We start from the raw sequence: 19,052 nt of genomic DNA on the forward strand, positions 1-19,052 counted from the left end.
GAATTAGAAATGAGCAAAATGCTACCCACCCCTATGTCTCAGGGAACTGTCACGCCAACTCTGAGCAGTGTCCATTGAACACGTTTAATCTGCTGCTTCAGGAACATTGCACACAGTGTCTTTTCTGGTTTTGGTTTTCTTCCTTTAAAAGTTTCTGGGAAATGCCATGACCTTCCCAAGTTAACTAAATAAGCCAACATAAATTTGAAGTGATTCAAAGTAACCTAGAGCCAGAGATTCTAAACTGGACCATTTGGGGGGGGGTACTCTCTGCTGAAGGGCATCTTTCTAAGTCGCAGGAAGACCCTTCATTTGCTCCCCATTGTCAGAAATAAAGCAGAACTGTCATGAAGACCTTGTCTCATTTTCAGGAGTGATTTCTAAATTGTTCCTTTATATGCTTTACTTACACAAGCTTGCAACTGGGTATCGCTGAGAGCTACAGTTTGTCAGGGTTTAGCTCTTAATTAGCTTATGAGATTACATCCTTTTGAAGCTGTATACCACAGGTTGTTGGCTAGTTTTCCAAAAGCAATTAAAATGCCCACTGCTATAATTAAGCTTGTTGCTCCTTGTATGTTCTGGTTATAAAGTGTATTGTCAATTAAGGAAATGGAGACTGTGACATTTGGCTTGGCTCTTGGAGATGCAGTAGGCTGGCTTCTACCTTGGTCCCTTAGGAGAAGGTATAGGTCCCTGGGTCATGTTGGAGTACCTTGAGCATTTATTGCTCCCCCCCCTCGCCCCCGCCCCAGTAGCTGCAGATTACTGTACTCACCTACAGTGGGAGAATGAGTTTATGATGGTGTCCCAACAGATATAAACTAGTTAAAAACCTCATCTTTCAGATGGCAGGGACCATCTGAAGCCATGGGGCCTTCATGAGAAACATCTTTAAGAAGATGACTTGGCCCTGATGGAAAATTCAGTCTGTTGAACGTTGACATCCCTTCCCTCCCCGCCCCCCCTCCCCTGGTTCTCTGGTTGAATTTTACTTTGGTTACTGAAAAGAAGGTGTGGGAGAATTGTCACAGGTTTAACACACGTGCGTGTCTGCCGATTGGACAGCAGTGAAAGCTGTTATAGCACAGTGAGATTTGGCCTATGGGGAAAAATTCGATGATTGCAGTTATTCTCTGTGGAGATACAGATATTAATGGCCTGCTTGGCATGCTGAATTCCTTCGTTCACCTCACCAACCCTTTGAAGCATTTTGGGTGTCTGTGTGTGTCTCAACACCCCAGAATAACATGGTGGTTGAGCCTTGAGACACTCCCCTGAATAACACGATATTCAGCCATATATTCAGCCATATAACACACAAGTCATTTCTTAGGTCGGGTAGAAATCACCATGTTAAGTCCTACTACTTTTTTCATACTCATCTAGAAATTCCTTCACCACTCTTGGAAGAAGATGGGGTGCTTTTTTATGTGGTTCCATCCCATTGCTTTGGCCTGTTTGTGCCTTTAGGCAATTAACATGAAAATGAAGGCTTAGAAACGAATTTAACATTTAGAGCAGGGCCTGAGCTAGGCTTCACAGGACATTAAAATCAGAGAAGAGAAAAGGGCAGGTGTTCTGTAATTACTATTTGGTTTTGACGACTATTGGAAAGATTGGGTCTTATTTTAGATTTACTTCTATCCAGAGTTCCTCTAAGGTTATGATTAATATTATAAATTATTTTCTTTATTGGTCTTAGAGATTAGAATTACCAGAGGAACATTTTCTTGGGAAAACTACTGTTCATTTGTGGCTCTCTGGATATTTCTGTGTTAAGTCTACAATGTTATTAGTATAGAATCAATTTAAAGGCTTGTGGGTCTAGGGACATTTGCTCATTGGTTCTCTTAAGTCTATTTATACAAGCCTTTCTGGCGCTTCCTTTGTAGCATGTTTTCCACAATTTATTTCTAGCCTTGTAAGAATGGAAGGGGAAATTACCAAATTATTAGGTTGGTTCCTTATTTGAGTTCTGCCATTTTCCCTCTGTGCAGAATGAAATAACATCAGTGTTTGCTGCAATCCTGTGAGAAAAGATTACAGGTTCTGAGGAAACGACTGTTTTCAAAGAGTCTATTTGTATTTAGTATAAAGTACGCATTTAATGTGATATTTTATCTTAGAAATACATCATCATCATCATCATCATCATCATCATCATCATCATCATCACCATCATCATCACAAAATCTTATACCCCAAAAGGAGATGGAAGAGTATGGTAAGGCTCGGTTTTCAATATTAAATAAAACACAAAAGTATTTCTAATATACCCATTAGTGTTGCTTGTAGACCTGATGTCAGCTTTGATGGCCTTTCCTTTGGAAGCTATTTTTTACTCTCTTAGTTGAGGACCTTGCCACTTCCTGTGGCTCCATAGTGCTTCATGCTTCTGTCCTCACAGCCCTTCTGGTGCTGTTTGATTTGTTTGATTCCTCTTGTTTGACTGTAAACTGCAAGAACATGGCAGAGAGGATGTGAAACTGTGTGTGTGTGTGTGAAAGATTTTATTTGTACAATTAAACATTTTAAATCCCTCCTTCCCTCCTAGACAGGGTCTTGCTGTGTAACCCTGGCTGTCCTGGAACTCATTATCTGGACCAGGCTGGCTTTGAACCCACAGGGACTCTGTCTCCTGAGTGCTGGGACTAACGGTGTATGCCACTCACCCAGCCCTTAGCTTTCTTTTTATTAACCACATACTGTGGTGGTTTGAACGAAAATGACTTCCAAAGACTCATAGGGAGTGCCCTTGTTGGAGTAGGTATGACCTTAGCGGGGTAGACTTTGAAGTCTCAGAAGCTCAAGCCACGCCCATTATCACTCTTTCTTGCTGCCTGGTGATCCAGATGTAGAGCCCTCAGCTCCTTCTCCAGCACCACATCTGCCTGCATGCCGCCATGCTTCCCGCCATGACGATAATGGGCTAAATCTCTGAACCGTTTAACCAGCCCCAATTCAATGTTTTCGTTTATAAGAGTTGCTGTGGTCATGGCATCTCTTCACACCAATAAAACCCTATCTAAGACACCCATGTATGTGGGTCTGTATGCCGTACTTGTCTGGGTACCTTCAAAAGGGGGAGTTGGATTATGTGGGGCTGGAGTTACAGGAAGTTGTAAGCTGCCCAACATGAGTGCTGGGAACTGAACTTAGGGCCTTTGAAAGAATAACAAGAGCTTGAGCCATTTTTCTCTGCCCAAAGGCTGTGCTTTTTGGAGTGCCTTTCGCTCCTTTTCAGTAAAAATTGAAGTGCATTTGATATGTAGAGTCTCAGATTATATATTGTGCATATGTATATTACAGATTAAGGTGTGACACATTGTTTACTTATGGAACCATCCCACAGCGAAGATAATGAGCATATCTGACATACTTCAAAGTTTCTTCTTCGAGGTAGTTTTTAAAAAAATATGTCTGTTCTCTACTCTTAACCACTAGTCTGTTTTCTCTCTGTAGCTATGAAGTGGGTGCATCAGATACGTCTCTAGAAACTTTGTATAAATGAAACCACATAATATGAAATGTTTTGTTTTATTAAACATAATTATTTTAATAGCCACCCATCCATGCATACACACGTATCCATGCATCCATCTGCTTATGTATTGGCTATAAATAAAGGTGCTATATATATCCAGAGACCCGTCTTTGTATGGACGCATGCTTTTGTTTCTCTTGTGTGAAAAGCTAGATTGGAATGGCTTGGTCATGGATAAGTTAAAAGTATAAAAATGACCAGTTTCTGGGTGGTTTTTTTTTTGCACCTTGTTTTTCTGCTAAAGTATATAATAGTTTCATTTCCTTCACATTATTGCCAACACATATGATAAGGTAAATAACTTCAGAAGTTTTAGCCATTCTAATAACTATATGATGCTAGGCAGTGGTGGCCCATGCCTTTAATCCCAGCACTCAAGAGGCAGAGGCAGGTGGATCTCTGGGTTCCAGGCCAGCCTGGTCTACAGAGCAAGTCCCAGGATATCCAGGGCCACACAGAGAAGCTGTATCTCAAAAAGCCACACCCCCTCCAAAAATAAAAAAGGGCTATGTGGTGAGATCTCATTGTGGTTTAAATTGCATTTTGCAAATGACTAATGATGTTGGGTATCTTGTCAGGCACCTGTTATTCATGCATCATTTTCTACAAAGCATGTATTAAAATAATTTGCTGGTTTTCAAAATTCTGTTATGTTCTAGGTTTTATTCTAAAGATCTAATTTCACTTTTTAAGTTATGTGCATGTGTGCGCACATCTGTGTGGGTATACACCGTGTGTGTGTGTGTGTGTGTGTGTGTGTGTGTGTGTGTGTGTGTACATACCCAAAAGAGAGTGTTGTATTTTCTGGAGCTCAAGTTACAGGCAGCTATAAGCCATGCAGTGTAGGAGCTTGGATCTGTACTTTGGTCCCTTTGGAAAACAGAATGCATTATTAACTACAGAGCCATCTCTCCAGCCCTAGTTCAAGTGTTTTAGCAAATGTATGATTTGTAGTTCTCTCTTCCTGGCCTGTGGTTTGTATTTTTGTGCTTAACAATGCCCTTTGAAGAGCATAAGTTTTTTAAAAGTTAGGATTTAAAATCTGATTCATTCAGTTAACCATTTTCTGATTACAGAATGCTAGAAATGTTGCCAATGAAGAAACAGATCAGAAGTCCTCTATATGAACTCCAGATATCAGTTTGGTCTTTTATGAATCACGCTTTTGGTACTAGCACTAGGAAATCTGCCTAAAAGTCACAAAGTTGTTTTTAAGTGGAATGTTTAGATTGTTAGCTTTTACATTTAGGTCTGTGATTCATTCTAAGTTTTTCCTACATGGGGAACTATGGATTGAAAATACTTTTCCCCCCATATGGATTGCCAGTTGTTTGAGCATAATTTGTTGAAGAGACTATTTTTTTCCCCCACGAAACTGTCTTTGCCCTTTTGTCAGACACGAGCTGTCCTCATATGCCTTCCATCTTTTGGAAGGTTCTCTGTTATGTTCAGCGTCCACCCCTTCTTAAGTGAAGTCAACAGATGTACCAGGAGTGGAGCAGAGTGGGGCATAGTCCCCAAGGCAGTGTCTCCTTCAGTAAGTGCAGGGTTTTCATATGGCAAGGTCACAGGTATTCATACAGGACAGCCCCACCATCACATGTACATGCGGATACATTCTGGAGCATGATCATTGTCATATTCCATTTCCTCATGATCATTAAATGGTAGACATGGGGCTAGAGAGATGGCCCGGGGGGTTAAAAGGGCCGAATGATCTTACAGAGAACTCAAGATCAGTTCCCAGCGTTCACAACAGGCAGTTTACAAATCACGTGAAATTCTAGACCCAGAAAAATCCAGTGCCCTCGTCTGATCAATGTGGGACCTGCACTTGTGCAGAACTCCTATGCACTCATACACACATACCTTAAAATTAACAAAAAATAAACCCTCTTAAACATGGTTTGACAGGAATGCCTCTGGGCCCGTTTCAGTCAAGGAACATTTCCCCATAACGTCCTCCCACCCCTAGTCCTTTTGCACAACGACTTCTTTACTACAGACACATTCTCTGCCTGTTGGGTTTGTGTGTGTGTGTGTGTGTGTGTGTGTGTGTGTGTGTGTGTGTGTGTGTGTGTGTGTTGGGAGGCTGCTACTGTTTAAAAGCATAGTCATCTGCATTGTAATAAGTGCTTACCAGTTAGTTTTGTAGGATTTTAGTGTTTGAAGAAATCTGAAGTATTTTTGGCCACCACTTTGTTCCCATGGGCTTCCCAACCCATCATCGTCTCCTTGGTGCTGATGTACAATGGCCTGCCTTGGCAAGGAACGCTGCTTTTTTTTTTATTCATTTTTAGTTCCTGCATTATAGTGAAGGATGTCTCTTTGTGAGTTTCTAGGACTTACTGGTTCTTGCTCTACTCTCCAGAGTCATACTGAAAAGAAATAATTTCTTGTTTCACACTTGAAGCTCTTGAGTTTTAAAGGACAGCTGTCGTAGGTCTTCAACTGAGTCTCATATGAAACTGTTGTGACTATTGCCTGCAGCCTGGTGGTTGTTCTGAGTGTAAAAGGACATGAGGGATGGACGAATGCAGTGGGTCTCAGCCTTCTTCATGCTGCGGCCCTTTTAGTTCCTCACATAGTGGTGGCCCTCAACCATAAAATTGTTTTCGTTGCTGCTTCACAGCTAATCTTGCTACTGTTAGGAATCATAATTAAATATTTTTGGACATAGAGGTTTGCCAAAGGGGTTGTGGCCCATAGGTTGAGAATCGCCGGACTAATGGAAGGTAGTAAGAGCATTAACTGGCAGGGGAGTTGTCCAACAGAGGACACGGTAAGATCTTCACCATGAAGAAGAAGTTTCAGACTAAAGAGATTGAAGGTACCGGCCTTAACCTCATGGTTTGATGTCAAGAGTCTTGTCAGGACCCCTGAGATAGCCCAGTGGACTGCAACAGAGAGCTGAGGGCATGTTTCCCTGGAGAGACATAAGATGAGCCTTCAACCTCCGCATCTGTCTGTTTTGCTTAAGGAACTCCTCTGAGTTACATGTAGTACTTAAAGCGTTCCTGTCATTGCTTGTCATGTGCCTGGTTCCTAGCTCTTCCCATTGTGCTGGTTCACTGGAGGTAAGGCATCATCATGACTGCTGTTAGTCACAGGGGAAGGAGTGTGGCCCAGGGCTTTATGACAGACAGGAGGGAAACAGTGGTGTAGCACAGGATAATTAATGGCAAATGGAGTGACAGTTTGATTCCCTGCTAGGGACCCTTGCATTGTTGAAAAGGGAGAAAAAAAAATATTCCCTTTATTCTTTTGTAGACAGAACAGCTGTAATTTTGGTTGGGTGGAATCCAATTAAAAGGAAATGACATGCAGATTGATGGTCAGACAGTAGGAGCATCTTAGTCCAAGAAGACTTCTGAAAGAAATGGCAGAGGTTAGTAGTGTTGCTGGGCATGGTACTTTTGTAAGAAAACCGGAAGAGAATAGGTTGGCTGTATGAAAATTTATAGTCTGTTATCTCTGCCAGGAGAGGGAAGAAACTTCTTTTGTGGGATTTTGACTTAGTAGGGTTTCTCTCTCTCCTCTCTCTCTCTCTCTCTCTCTCTCTCTCTCTCTCTCTCTCTCTCTCTCTCTCTCTCTCTCTCTCTCTCTCTCTCAGTTTTGGAGACAGTTTTTATAGCTCAGGCTGCCCTCAGACTTGAGATCCTCCTGTCTCAGCTTCCTAAACAGCAAGATTATAGGCGCATGCTACCATGCCGGGATGCTAAACATATTGATATATTTGAGCTGAGACCTATACTTTAAGAATTACAGCCTAAGAAATTGTAAAGGAACCCCTTGGGGGGTTATATATTTTCAGGCTGGTGATGATCTAACATAAAATTCTCAAGGCTATGTAAGAGAGGAATCAAAAGCTGAGTCTTGGCAAAAATCTCTGCACAGGCATGCTTCACTTGGTCTAATGATGTGTTCACAAAGATCTGTGTGAGAACTGACTTCCAAATTTAGTATAAAATAGAGACTTGGCCATTTGTGATGCTATTATGAATCATTTGTTAAGGTGAAAAATTCTTTCTTAACCAAAGTCATGCCCAATTTATCTTCTGAGTAAATTCACAAGTCCATGTATTAGATATGCTTAAAGGTATTTTTCCTTGAAGTGAAATAATTATAGGGACACAAAGCGTTTAAGCTTTAGAATGATAGGAAAAACTGAACAGTTTTTAAGAGGTCAGTATATTGCTTTTAAGGGAGAAATATTCTGGTTTAAAAATCAAATAGCTTGTGCTGTTACTACGGGGAAAGGAGCAAGTTGCCCAGTGTATTTGGAGGGAGATTTATTAGCATTGACAATGAGCTACAGACAAAAGTGCGCGTGAAGTGTTTTGAGAAAGGAAGAAACAGGACCACATTTACTGACAAGGGCTCATCCCGAAGAAAGCCCAAGAAGATGAAATAGAATTCACCCTGAGGAAGTTACAGAAGTTTGAGAAGCTGAGGGAAAAACAAACAAACAAACAAACAAAAACCCAAAAAAACCCAAAACCGTGCGTAGACTCTAGCAGCCACGTGAGGAGCCTAGGGTCGACAAGAGCAGTTTCTAGGTATCCAGAGATGTCATCATTATGCCCGTCAGTCTAACAAAGGGAAAGAGAAAGACTAGAGTCCGTTTTGTTGAGGCCAGGCTAGAGGAGCAACAGTTTCTGCATTTGATATAAAGTGTGTGATTTTCTCTTCCTGTAGTCTCTCTCTTGTACCTGATTAGCTTAGTCAGCTCAGAGCTCAACTCTTCATTTAAATCAGATTCGTGCTGTAAGCTTTTTTTCTGAGAGATACCTTTAGTGCCCATCCTGTCGAAGGGTACTTTCCCATCTAACACTGAATTCTACCTTAAATATAGTTTGATAAATACTACACTCTTGCTCACCATTAGGAGCAAATGCTATGAGAATTAGGCTCTATTATTTAAATTAATGTATTTTTCAAATTTTGTGTGTGTGTGTGTGTGTGTGTGTGTGTGTGTGTGTGTGTGTGTTTGTGTATTTGTGGCCTCACAGAACAGCTGGTTGGGCTACTTTTCTCCTTCCACCACATGAGTACCAAAAATAAAACTCAGGTTGTCAGGCTTGGTGGCAAGTTTGGCCTTTTTATCCACTGAACCATCTTCCCAGGCCCATGTTTTTTTGTTTTTTGTTATTTTTTTGTTTGTTTTTTGGTGTGTTGTTTGTTTGTTTGTTTGTTTGTTTTGAGACAAGATCATATATCACTCCATCTGGCCTCAAACTCACTATGTAGCTGAGGATGACCTTGAACTCCTGATCATCCTACCTTCGCCATGTGCTGGGATTGCAGGCATACCACTAGCTCAATGCTAAGTTTACTTTTCCTTATCACTGTATTTCCAGCTGTTGATTTTTAAAAATCTGTTTGTATAAATAATTTGGGGGGGGGTTTCTCTTGCTTGTCTGTTGTGAGCAGAGCTGGGAATAAAAAATGGAATCAAGCCCCTGCCCCATATTAAATAACCCATTACATAATTATGATCATTCCAACAGTCTGCTCATAGAGTTGCCATGAGCTTTCAGAAGTGAGCCGGGGGTGGGTCCTGAATAGTCAAGGACAAGGTTTGCTCAGTGGTAGAGAAAAGAAGGATGTTTTCAAGCTGGCATAACAAGCTAGATTTGGGACTGAGTTTTGTTTGGGAGTCACTGTATGAGTGCCTTGCCAGAGCTCTCATGGTGCATGGTGAGGCACTCCAGAGGGAATCTGGAGGTGGTTAGGTAAGGCCTTTGAAGTTCATGCTGAGGTCTGACCAGGGAAAGTGTCGAAAGGTAGCTAGGGCCTTATCTTTTGGAAAGGGTTGGTCCACGAACTCTTCAAGCAGGGATGCACCCATATCCAAATCCAAATCCAGAGCTTAGAGGATGGGTTGGAGAAAGGAAGGGTACAGCAGTGGGGGTGGTGTAGGGTTGAATATGACGTTCCCAGTTGTGAATGAGCTTGTGATCCCCTTACTGGGAACAAGTTTCTCTCTCTCTCTCTCTCTCTCTCTCTCTCTCGCTCTCTCTCTCTCGCTCTCTCTCTCAATACAGCGCCACACTATATGTAGGTGGTAACTAAGAATAACTGTTCTTGGAACTGCTGATTTATTTATTTTTTTAATGGTAGAGGTAAAGCTTTCTCTTTGGGATGCCAGAAGAAGGGAAGGCTTTTGTCCTAGTTTTTTGTTTTTTTGTTTTTGGTTTTTTGTTTGTTTGTTTGTTTTTTGCTGTGGTAAAATCCAAAGCAACTTGGTCTACATGTCCCAGTTTCAGTCTGTTATGAAGGGAAGTCAAGGCAGGAACTGGAGGCAGGAACCAAATCGGAGACTATGGAGGAACAATATTTGTTGGCTTACTCCCCTTTTTTAAATTGTTTTTGTCTTTGTTTTGCTTTGGTTTTTGGTTTTTTGAGACACAGTTTCTCTGTGTAGCCTTGGCAGTTCTAGACTAGCTTTGTAGACCAGGAGGGCCTCAGACTCACAGAGATCCACCTGCCTCTGCCCCCCGCCCCCGAGTGTACCTCCGCACCCAGCTTACTCCCCTTTCTTATACCACCCCTTCCTATATCTGTGTGTGTGTGTGTGTCTGTATTTAGTGCTGCTCCTATGTTCATGTGTTTAGTCTAACCTCTTAGCATTGGATAGCCTATCATCAAGCTCATCCCTGGATAAAACTAGTTCTTCCCCTCCCAGTAGCCATTGATTGACTGTAGCCCTTAATCTAGAGGTAGAACCTTGAGTCATTTCCAGCATTCAAGCCGGACTGTTGAAACCATGTTGTCGACTTGCAGATCTCCATAGTAACCTCAGCAGATGGATTCTTACTCCAGATAAGTAGCTCTGTGACCTTGGATGGTGGTTCACATGCCCTACCAATCAGAAGACATTTAATTTCAGCACCTGATGAGAGCCCTGGCAGAACCATACAGAAGCAAAGCATCAGGAGGGTACCATTCCCTGCCCCTAAAGGATGCCTGATGTTGCATCACCACCAACCCTGTCTTCATCACTCACAAAGCTCTAGTCAGGACACTCTACCCCTTAGCCTTGGTCATTGGAGACAGAGCTTTGTTCTTGTGTAAATATGGAGTATTACATGGGCTGTATGACTCTTTGAAACCCTTTCAGAAATTATAGAGAGCCTTCTATATTGGAATTCTTTCCTATCTCTGGAAAAGGAGGAAGTTAGCTACATTTAAAAGATGAGTTTTAGAGGGCTTTATTCAGGAAAATAGCAAACTAATGTAGTGACTAATGTTTAGTTCTGAAATCTGACTGCCCTACTTCCCAACTTGAGCTTCCCCATTATTAGTCATGTGATCATGACCAAATTTCTTCAGTTGTATAGTTGGGATGATAATGCTACCTGCCCCACTGGTGTTAGCTTTTGCAATTCTCGGCTGTCTCGGAATTCATAAAACCTTACAAGGAACCCTGACAAAAGCCAGGCCTTTTCTGCCTACGGTGTTTGACAAGGACAAGGCAGGAAGTGACTTGGTAGCAGGGTGCTACAGATGAGTTAGTGTTGAAGTGTAGTGGACTGTTGAACTTGGCACTCCAGTCTGCTGGCATCAGAGATGGGCTAGCTCATTACCCTCTAATGGGAGCTTAGTGAAACGGATGAGTGATCTTAGTGTTGCTTCTTGGGCTGTGACAGAAAGCAAGCCAAGTAAGTAGCCTGGGAGACCTGGGAGTCACCTGCGGATGGCAGACACTTGGTACTCTGCTTCCAGGAGGTAAGGAGGACCCAGGTGGAAGCAATCTATGGAGGCAGCGTGGATAGGTTGAATCTTGCAAATAAGAACATACCCAGCTTATCGCTTCATATGAGCAAGGGATTGTGTTAAAGACAAAAAGACACAATTTGCATATGAGTTAGCACCTGGTGGGAGTCTTAGTCCTGTGGGTGAGCCATGTTCCTTTCTGAGAATGGTTAAATAGTTTCTTGGTTCATATATGTTGATTTTCAACCCTCATCTCTTTATACTCTAAGCTTTGAGTAACTCAAGTGTTGCAGAACCATGTGATATGGAGGGTTATTAGCTGCCTTTTTTTTTTTTTCTTCTGTTGCTATGATAAAATACCATGACCAAAAAGCAGCTTAAGGAACAAAGACTTTATTTTGGCTCAAGTATTTTGATTCCAGAGAGTCCATCCTGATGGTGGAAGGCATGGAATGGCAGCAGGATCTGGAAGCTGTCTGATCACATTTTTATCAACACACAGGAAACAGTAAAAGAGAACATAAAGTCGGGGAGTCTATAAACCCTCAAAACCAGGTAGGTCATAGTGATTGATCATGTCCGCCAGTAAAATTCTACTTGCCAAAGGTTCCACAGCCTTCCCGAACAGCCCCACCAACTTGGGTACCACGTGTTCTAATGGAACCTGTAGGGGACATGACTCACTCAAACCACAACATAGACTCCGTGCAAATCTGTACATTAAGTTTTTGTTATTTCAAAGAAGTTCTTATTCAAAAGTCCATGAAGTACTTCATCACTGGGCCAGTGAAAGAATTGCCTCTTCAATCTCTTCAGTTTCTTTTTCCCCCTATACAATCTAGTCTGTAGAGCTGGTGTTGTCTCTTGATTTTTTTGGAATCAGCACTTCTGCAGAGAAATGAAAACATTGCACTTTTAAAGGCACAGAAAGTAAAATTACTGTAGCATTAGGATTCAAGGTTACCGACTTGGTTGGCTTTCTGGTTTGTTTTGCTGAGCTGAATGAAAAAGGTTTGATTGAATTTTACTGCTTAGAGATAAATATTAATAGACTCAGAATCCCTCAGTGGTCATTCCCCTCCCCAGAGTCATAAAGAATTTCAAATTACAATCTTAGATTCAGACGGCAAGTGTCCAGTGAACATGCACATGAACAGTGGGGTAACTGGATAAAGCACCTTTCGTTGTCAGTCGAGGAACTAGTGGAGTGGGAAATGCTTGTGCATAGAGTAGGTTCATTCTTGATGTATAGTCTCCTTTTAATAATTTGTCACACTTTGGGTAAATACTCAGAACTGCTCAAATCTTCTCACACGGCTTGTAATAGAAATAATGTTAGAAAAAAAAATCATCAAAGTTTGGAACTTGCAAAGGAGATTTTAGGGTTGAAAATGTAGCTCACTCGGCAGAGTTCTTGCCTAGTATTTGTGGAACTCTGTTACCCCAGCACTTGGGAGGTAGAGGCAGGAAGATCAGATGTTCAGAATCATGTTTGGCTATATGACGAGGGCTGAGGCTACCTCAGTTCAGAAGCCTACAATCCCCTCTATCTGACGTGGAGAGAGTTCTCCAAGAGCCTGTGTTCATTTAGATAAGCCCAGCCCTCCAGCAATATTGTACTCCTTAAAAGACCTCAGAAGAAATCACATATTTTGACATCTTCATGAGTTGGTCAATGCCAGGGTAAACGTCACTTATCTACAATGAGTATCCCATCTTGTGGTACCAAACATTATCATTAATGATTGATGGGGGAGGAAATGTGTGTGTGTGTGTGTGTGTGTGTGTGTGTGTGTGTGTGTGTGTGTGTGTGTGTGTGTGCACGCGCGCCCCCCCCCCCATCCCTGAGCTGGTGGTCCTGGGTTCTATAAGAAAGCAGGCTGAGCAAGCCAGGGGAGCAAATCAGTAAGCAGCACTCCTTCATGGTTTCTGTGTCTGTGCCTATGTCCAGATTTCTGCCCTAATAAGTTCCTGCTCCAGCTTCCTACTATGATATTGAAGGGTAAGCCAAATAAACCCTTTTCTCTCCAACGTGGACATGGTGTGCTCATCACAACAATAGTAAGCCCCAGGAAGACAACTTAGGAACTGGGCTGGGACTCACTATGCAGCCCAAGCACCATGGCCCTAACTCCTCATCCGAAATATTGGGATTATAGATTAGTACGCCCCATTTCTTATCAATTCTAAACTATACCTCTTAAGTGTAATCGTTCTTTGATTTCTATTATCATGCCTTAATTTTTCCTGTTCTTGAATTTCATATAAGTGGCATTGTCAGGCTCTTTGCATCTGGCTTTTTGATTAACACTTTTTCTAAGTCGATTGATGTTGAACATGTTTGTTGTTGCTGATACACACACACACACACACACACACACACACACACACACACATCCCAGAGTTTAACAGTTTTTTCTATTGATAGATATGTGAGTTGTTTAAGCTATTTAACTACTAATAAAGCTATAATGATCGCTCACATACAAGTCTTGAGAATTGTTTATGGGCATACATCTTCAGTTTTTTAAATTATAAATTCCTAGGAATGGAAATGTGTCACAGGATATGTAAGTGCATGTTTCCCTTTATAAGAAATTGTCAAACAGGATTCCAAAGTGTCAGTAGAGTCTATACCATTATTGCATTAACATGATGGCTGTTGATATCCTCAAATATGCTGGGGATGTGCTTACTCGTTAATTTTTAATATTACAAGGATACAATACAGTTTTGCATTGTGGTCTTAATTTGTGCTTTCCTGATGACTAATGATGGCAAATGTTCCTTTTTGAGGTGGTTTGATCAGGTCTTGTGGTTACTTTAGTTTTATTTATTTCTTTTTTAGGACATGATCTTACTCTGCAGCTCAGGTTGGTTTCAAGCTCAGTATCACCTTACCTCAGCTCTCCTGGGTCCTGGAATTACATGTGTGTACTGCCATGCCTGTCTCCGAGAACTCTTTAAATGATTTCCTCTTGTCCCTTCTTAGCCTTTTCAAAGTCCTGTTGATGATTTTTTTTTGGTAAGCAGAAGTTAACAAATTTTGATGAGTTGAGTTTATCTTATTTTCTCCTACATGATTCTTTTATGTCCTCTCTGAGAAATCTTTATTTTCCCTAGGTTAGCAGAAATGTTTTTCTGGTTTTTTTTTTTTTTTTTTTTTTCCTTTTTTTTTTTTCCCCTACAAGCTGAATTGACTCCTTGCTGTGTGATCCATCAAAGGTTTTTAATGTGTGATGTAAGAGTGAAGGGTTGCTTCCCCCTGCTCTTTACTCGGTTTGCCTGGCACTGATTTTTACCACCCTCTCATTGATTATTCTTGGCGCCTTGGTAGAAAATCAATTATCCATTTATTTCTGTTTAGTTCTATTTCAGGATACTCCAGTTGGCTCTGTTGATTGATTTGCCTATTTTTGCTTCAATATCATGCATGCAGTCACACATGTTTTGATCATCTAGATTTATACTGAGTTCTAAAGTACGTTATTATACATATTCCCTACCTCTTTTCCAAGATTTCTCCACCCCCTCCACCCCCACCCCCGCCATTTCTAGGTCCTTTGATTTCTCTCATATATTTGTTGGAATCCATTTGACCAGTTCTAAAAACCATCTTGGGCAATTTACAAAATTCCACAAAACTGAGACCACACTCTGTTCTAATTGAATTAGAATTGTTTCGAGGCTGGTTCTAGTCTAACAGGGTCTGGTTAACACAAGCCACCTGTTAAAACTATATATATATATTTTTTTTCCCATGGGCGTGGTGGCACAGACTGCCACCCTAGCTACTTTGGAAGTGAGGTGTGGAAGGTTGCAAATTCAAAGGGCAGCCTGGGCAGTTTAGCAAGACCTATTTCAAACTAAGAAGTCCAGAGAGGGCTGGGATGTACTTTAGTGATGGAGCCTAGAATTCTCCAGTGAATGGTTTTAGAATGGATGCTGTCCCTGTGAAATGTATGTTTTGAAGGTCAAGTGGCTCCCTAAGTGGAGGAGTTTGTTGATGCTTGTGACGGGAGCATTGAAGGAGGAGTGAGGAAATTTGTGAGGTTCAGTGGCGGGAGTGCCCTCTTGGGGAACGTGGAATTTCATTTCTTTACATGCTGGCTTTGCATGGCTGCCATCCTGATTACTTAGTTTATTCTCCCCTTAAAGCCTTCCACGAGGCTGCCGCAAACCAGTCCCTGGGAAAAATGAAGACTAGTCTCTGGAAAGCCCAGAAGACGCACTTTAGAGACTCGCTTTGTCCTGGATTTAGGGAAGCTTTCGTGCTACCTACAGATGGAGTTAGCAAGCATGCTTTGGAATGACTGTGTGGATACTTTGCCTTTTTGAGGCTGGAAGGCAGACTTTTCATTTTTTGTTTTGGTGGGGGAATAGAGACAGGGCCTCACCGTGTAGTTCTAGGTGACCTGGAACTCCCTATGTAGATCAAGCTGCTCTCAAACTCAAAGGTATCCCCCTGCCTCTGCTTTCCAAGTGCTGGGCTTCCAGGCATGTGCCACCACACCTGGAAAAGCTTTCTTTTCTATTTAATACTTAGATTTATGTTGATTGATCTATTCTTACCATAGGCAAGTAGTTTGGCCAGAAGTAATATCTTTTTTTTTTTTTCTTTTTAGTTAAAAAGGGACAGAAAGTTGCAATCATATAAAGACATTCCTTGAGAACACACAAAACTGTATGCATGATGGTAGGTGCTTGCTGTGGCTTCAATATTTTTTATATCACATTTTACTTTTGGAAGAGACAGGTTGGAACTAGTCAGCTGAGCCTTTCTCTGAGATGCAAGTTCCCTAAACAGCTGTAGAGAATTAATTTCAGAGCTAGCTGAGATTTAATCTCCACTTTCTGCTCAGTGTCATGGAAAATAGCCAGTGTCTACCAGCTATGGAATGTTTAAAAAAAATCATATGAACATTGGATTTTTTTCCCAGGTGTGTTTTTCTAGTAGAAAAAGCATGGAAAATCATTTAGTGGACTAGATTTTACAGTGTACCTGCAGAGCAAATATCTGATGTATTTGTGGGTTTCTTCTCGTGTGTGACATGTAGGTCGTTAGCTTCTTATTTCTAATAGACCTGAAACACACTATGTTCAACATCAAAACTTCTTCTTTTTTGTGGTGAGGGGGGAAATGTTTCAATCAAGAAGTAACTTAAATGTTAGCAATCTGTAGAACCTGTCTGTCTGTCTGTCTGTCTGTCTGTCTGTCTGTCTGTCCGTCCGTCCTCTCAATCTGCCTTCTATCCTATTTGTTCACTTCCTTCCCCTCTCTGTCACCCTTTCATTCTTCTGCCCTCTGTCTGGGGGAGGCCTGGGGACAGAGTCTGTGAGAATTGCTCTCCTCTCTCTACTTGTGCTTCTACTCAATGACTTGTGATTCTGCTTAATATCATACACATATGTGCATGTGCACAGACATTTCTTTTTTTTTTTTTTTTTTAGCGGGCTTGGTTTTATTTACCAAACAAAAATACAATGGAAGAAGTGAAACATGGTATGAACCTTGGGAAAACCACTTTAAGGAGGAATATTTTCATGTTACATGTGCAACCAGCACATGTCTTGTGACAGACATATTTCTATCAATAAACATTTTATAAATAAAAGCTTTTTTTGGAATTGCCTTTAAGAAATGATATTTTTCACTTTTGGGGCATTTATTTTGAGAATTTATGTGCAGTGTGACCATTTCTCTTACGGTGGTATAGACATTAAAAAAAAAATTAGTTCAGTGGCTTGTTAAGATATTTAAATAGCTAGGGAAGGTGACATATGCCTCTGATCCTAGTACTCAGAAGGCTGAGACAGGAGGATTGAAAACTTGGGCTGCTGAGTAGTGAGTTCCAAATCTGCCTCAGCTGCACAGCGAGACTTCAAAAAACAAAAATGACATCCCTCCCAAATAAAGGAGAAATCAAGACACCCCGCGTCATTTTGTATGTTGTTAAACGATTTCATAATTAGTGACTTACTGTCAAGACGTTAGTACATTACTTTGTGCCACCCTCTTTGTAATAGCAGTTTTCAATTGTGTCTTCTTATTTCTCCCAAAGCTTATTTGCATATAGAGTCCTCAGCACACTTAACTCTGGCCATGCATCCTCAGGTGTGGGGTAGCCCCAGGGTATTTATTACTTTGTGCCGAAGTCCTAGCTGTATATAGTTTATAGTGTGGGCATGTTATTGGCATTATAGGGTGAAGTTGCTTTGCGGCATGGTCACTATTTACATTCCTTGGAAATTATTTTTAAAAGATTGAAAGTTTTATTATTTTTTTTTAAAATTATGTGTGTCTGTATGTGCGTATGTACAAGTGAGTGCAGTGCTTGTAGAGGTCAGATGAGACTGTTGGATCCCCCGGAGCTGCTAAGAACTGAACTCGGGTCCTCCACAAGAGTTGTAAAACTTCCTTTAACTGCTGGTCCGTCTTACCAGTTCTTAGGCATATCATAGCCATTATCATATTTGTATGGCCGTACCACTTAAAATTTTATTTATTTGCATTTATTTTTGTGTGAAAATTTGAGCCCTACTTATATACTTTCTAGTAGTTTGGTGTCCAGGAATTCCTCCTCCCACCCCCAAACTGGTTTACCAGTGTTTGTTATATTTTAATAACCTTTGTAACTAACAGTCGTCACTAATAATTTCTAATGGTTTGGTGTCCAGGAATCCGCCCCCCCCCAAACTGGTTTAGCAGTGTTTGTTATATTTTAATAACCTTTGTAACTAACAGTTGTCACTAATAATTTCACAAACTTTTTTAAACATTAGTTTTGTTGTTATGAAAGAATTTATCAGGCTGGGATTTTAATGATTTCTTTGGTTGAGCTAACATGTACAGGCCTTTGTCCTCTCCTCAGAGACCCAGCATCCTTCTGTATTCCCCTCTGATATTTTCTGTGGATTCATAAAAGGGAATTATCAGGCCTACCTAAATGCCTGCTAATATACATGCCCACTTCATCACCCTTGTGTGTGTAGGAAGTGTTGTATAGCCTGTCTTCCGAGCAAAACAACCAATCAACTGCATCATGGCATCCTGAGCGGCTCTGTTGACTGTTGAAATTTCCTCATAGGAGGAAAGCCTAGGGAAGGCCAGCGGGGTCATTCCCTGATCTCAGGCACACTGTCCTGTGCATTTGGCCTTTAGTATGGGATTCTGCCTTAGTCGCATGTGACCCCACATGGTGCTGAGAGGTGCTTGAGCATATGGACTGTAGAAGGCTAACCAAATGAAGAACTGTTTCTATGCACTTGTGGGGAAGCAGTCAATTTGAGCTCAGGTCGGATTGTCTGGTAGTGAGGCTGCTTTGGGGGTCACCCACACTCATGTCGGCAACCCTCACTCATGCTCTGTAAATAAATACACCCAATAAACCTATTGCTACCTTAAACTAAACTTGGGTAGAATCACACTTTGCTGTTGGTGCCCTGTAAGCAGCCAATGGATAAAGCTTACGTATCCCCATCAGGAAACTCAGGTCCCCACAAAAGAAAAGACCTGGTTATGTCATGAACCCATGCTGTTCATAAGTCTTGGCAAAGGCATGGAGACAGCAAGAATCCTTATCTCAGCTTCCTGTAATGTCCACACTTGTGTTTAGTCATCCATAAAGCTGCAATGAGAATAACAAATGTACAGAGAAAATTTCAATGTGTTTAGGCCTTGCCCGAAGCATCATTAAGGACCTAGTCAGAGGACTTAACGTACCAAGTAGCTGTAAGAATTGATTGCTATCATGTGGACACCTATTAGTTTGGGGGTAGGGGTGGG

The 19,052-nt window shown here is 41.3% G+C and overlaps 1 protein-coding gene across 4 annotated transcripts in view; it reads left to right on the top strand.

The window, feature by feature from the left end:
* Auts2 (activator of transcription and developmental regulator AUTS2) overlaps positions 1-19,052 on the top strand; it is a 1,105,889-nt gene that overhangs the window by 108,144 nt on the left and 978,693 nt on the right. The gene's annotated exons all lie outside the window — the stretch shown is intronic.

This window comes from Acomys russatus, chromosome 19, assembly GCF_903995435.1.
Source record: "Acomys russatus chromosome 19, mAcoRus1.1, whole genome shotgun sequence".
Lineage (NCBI taxonomy): Eukaryota > Metazoa > Chordata > Mammalia > Rodentia > Muridae > Acomys > Acomys russatus.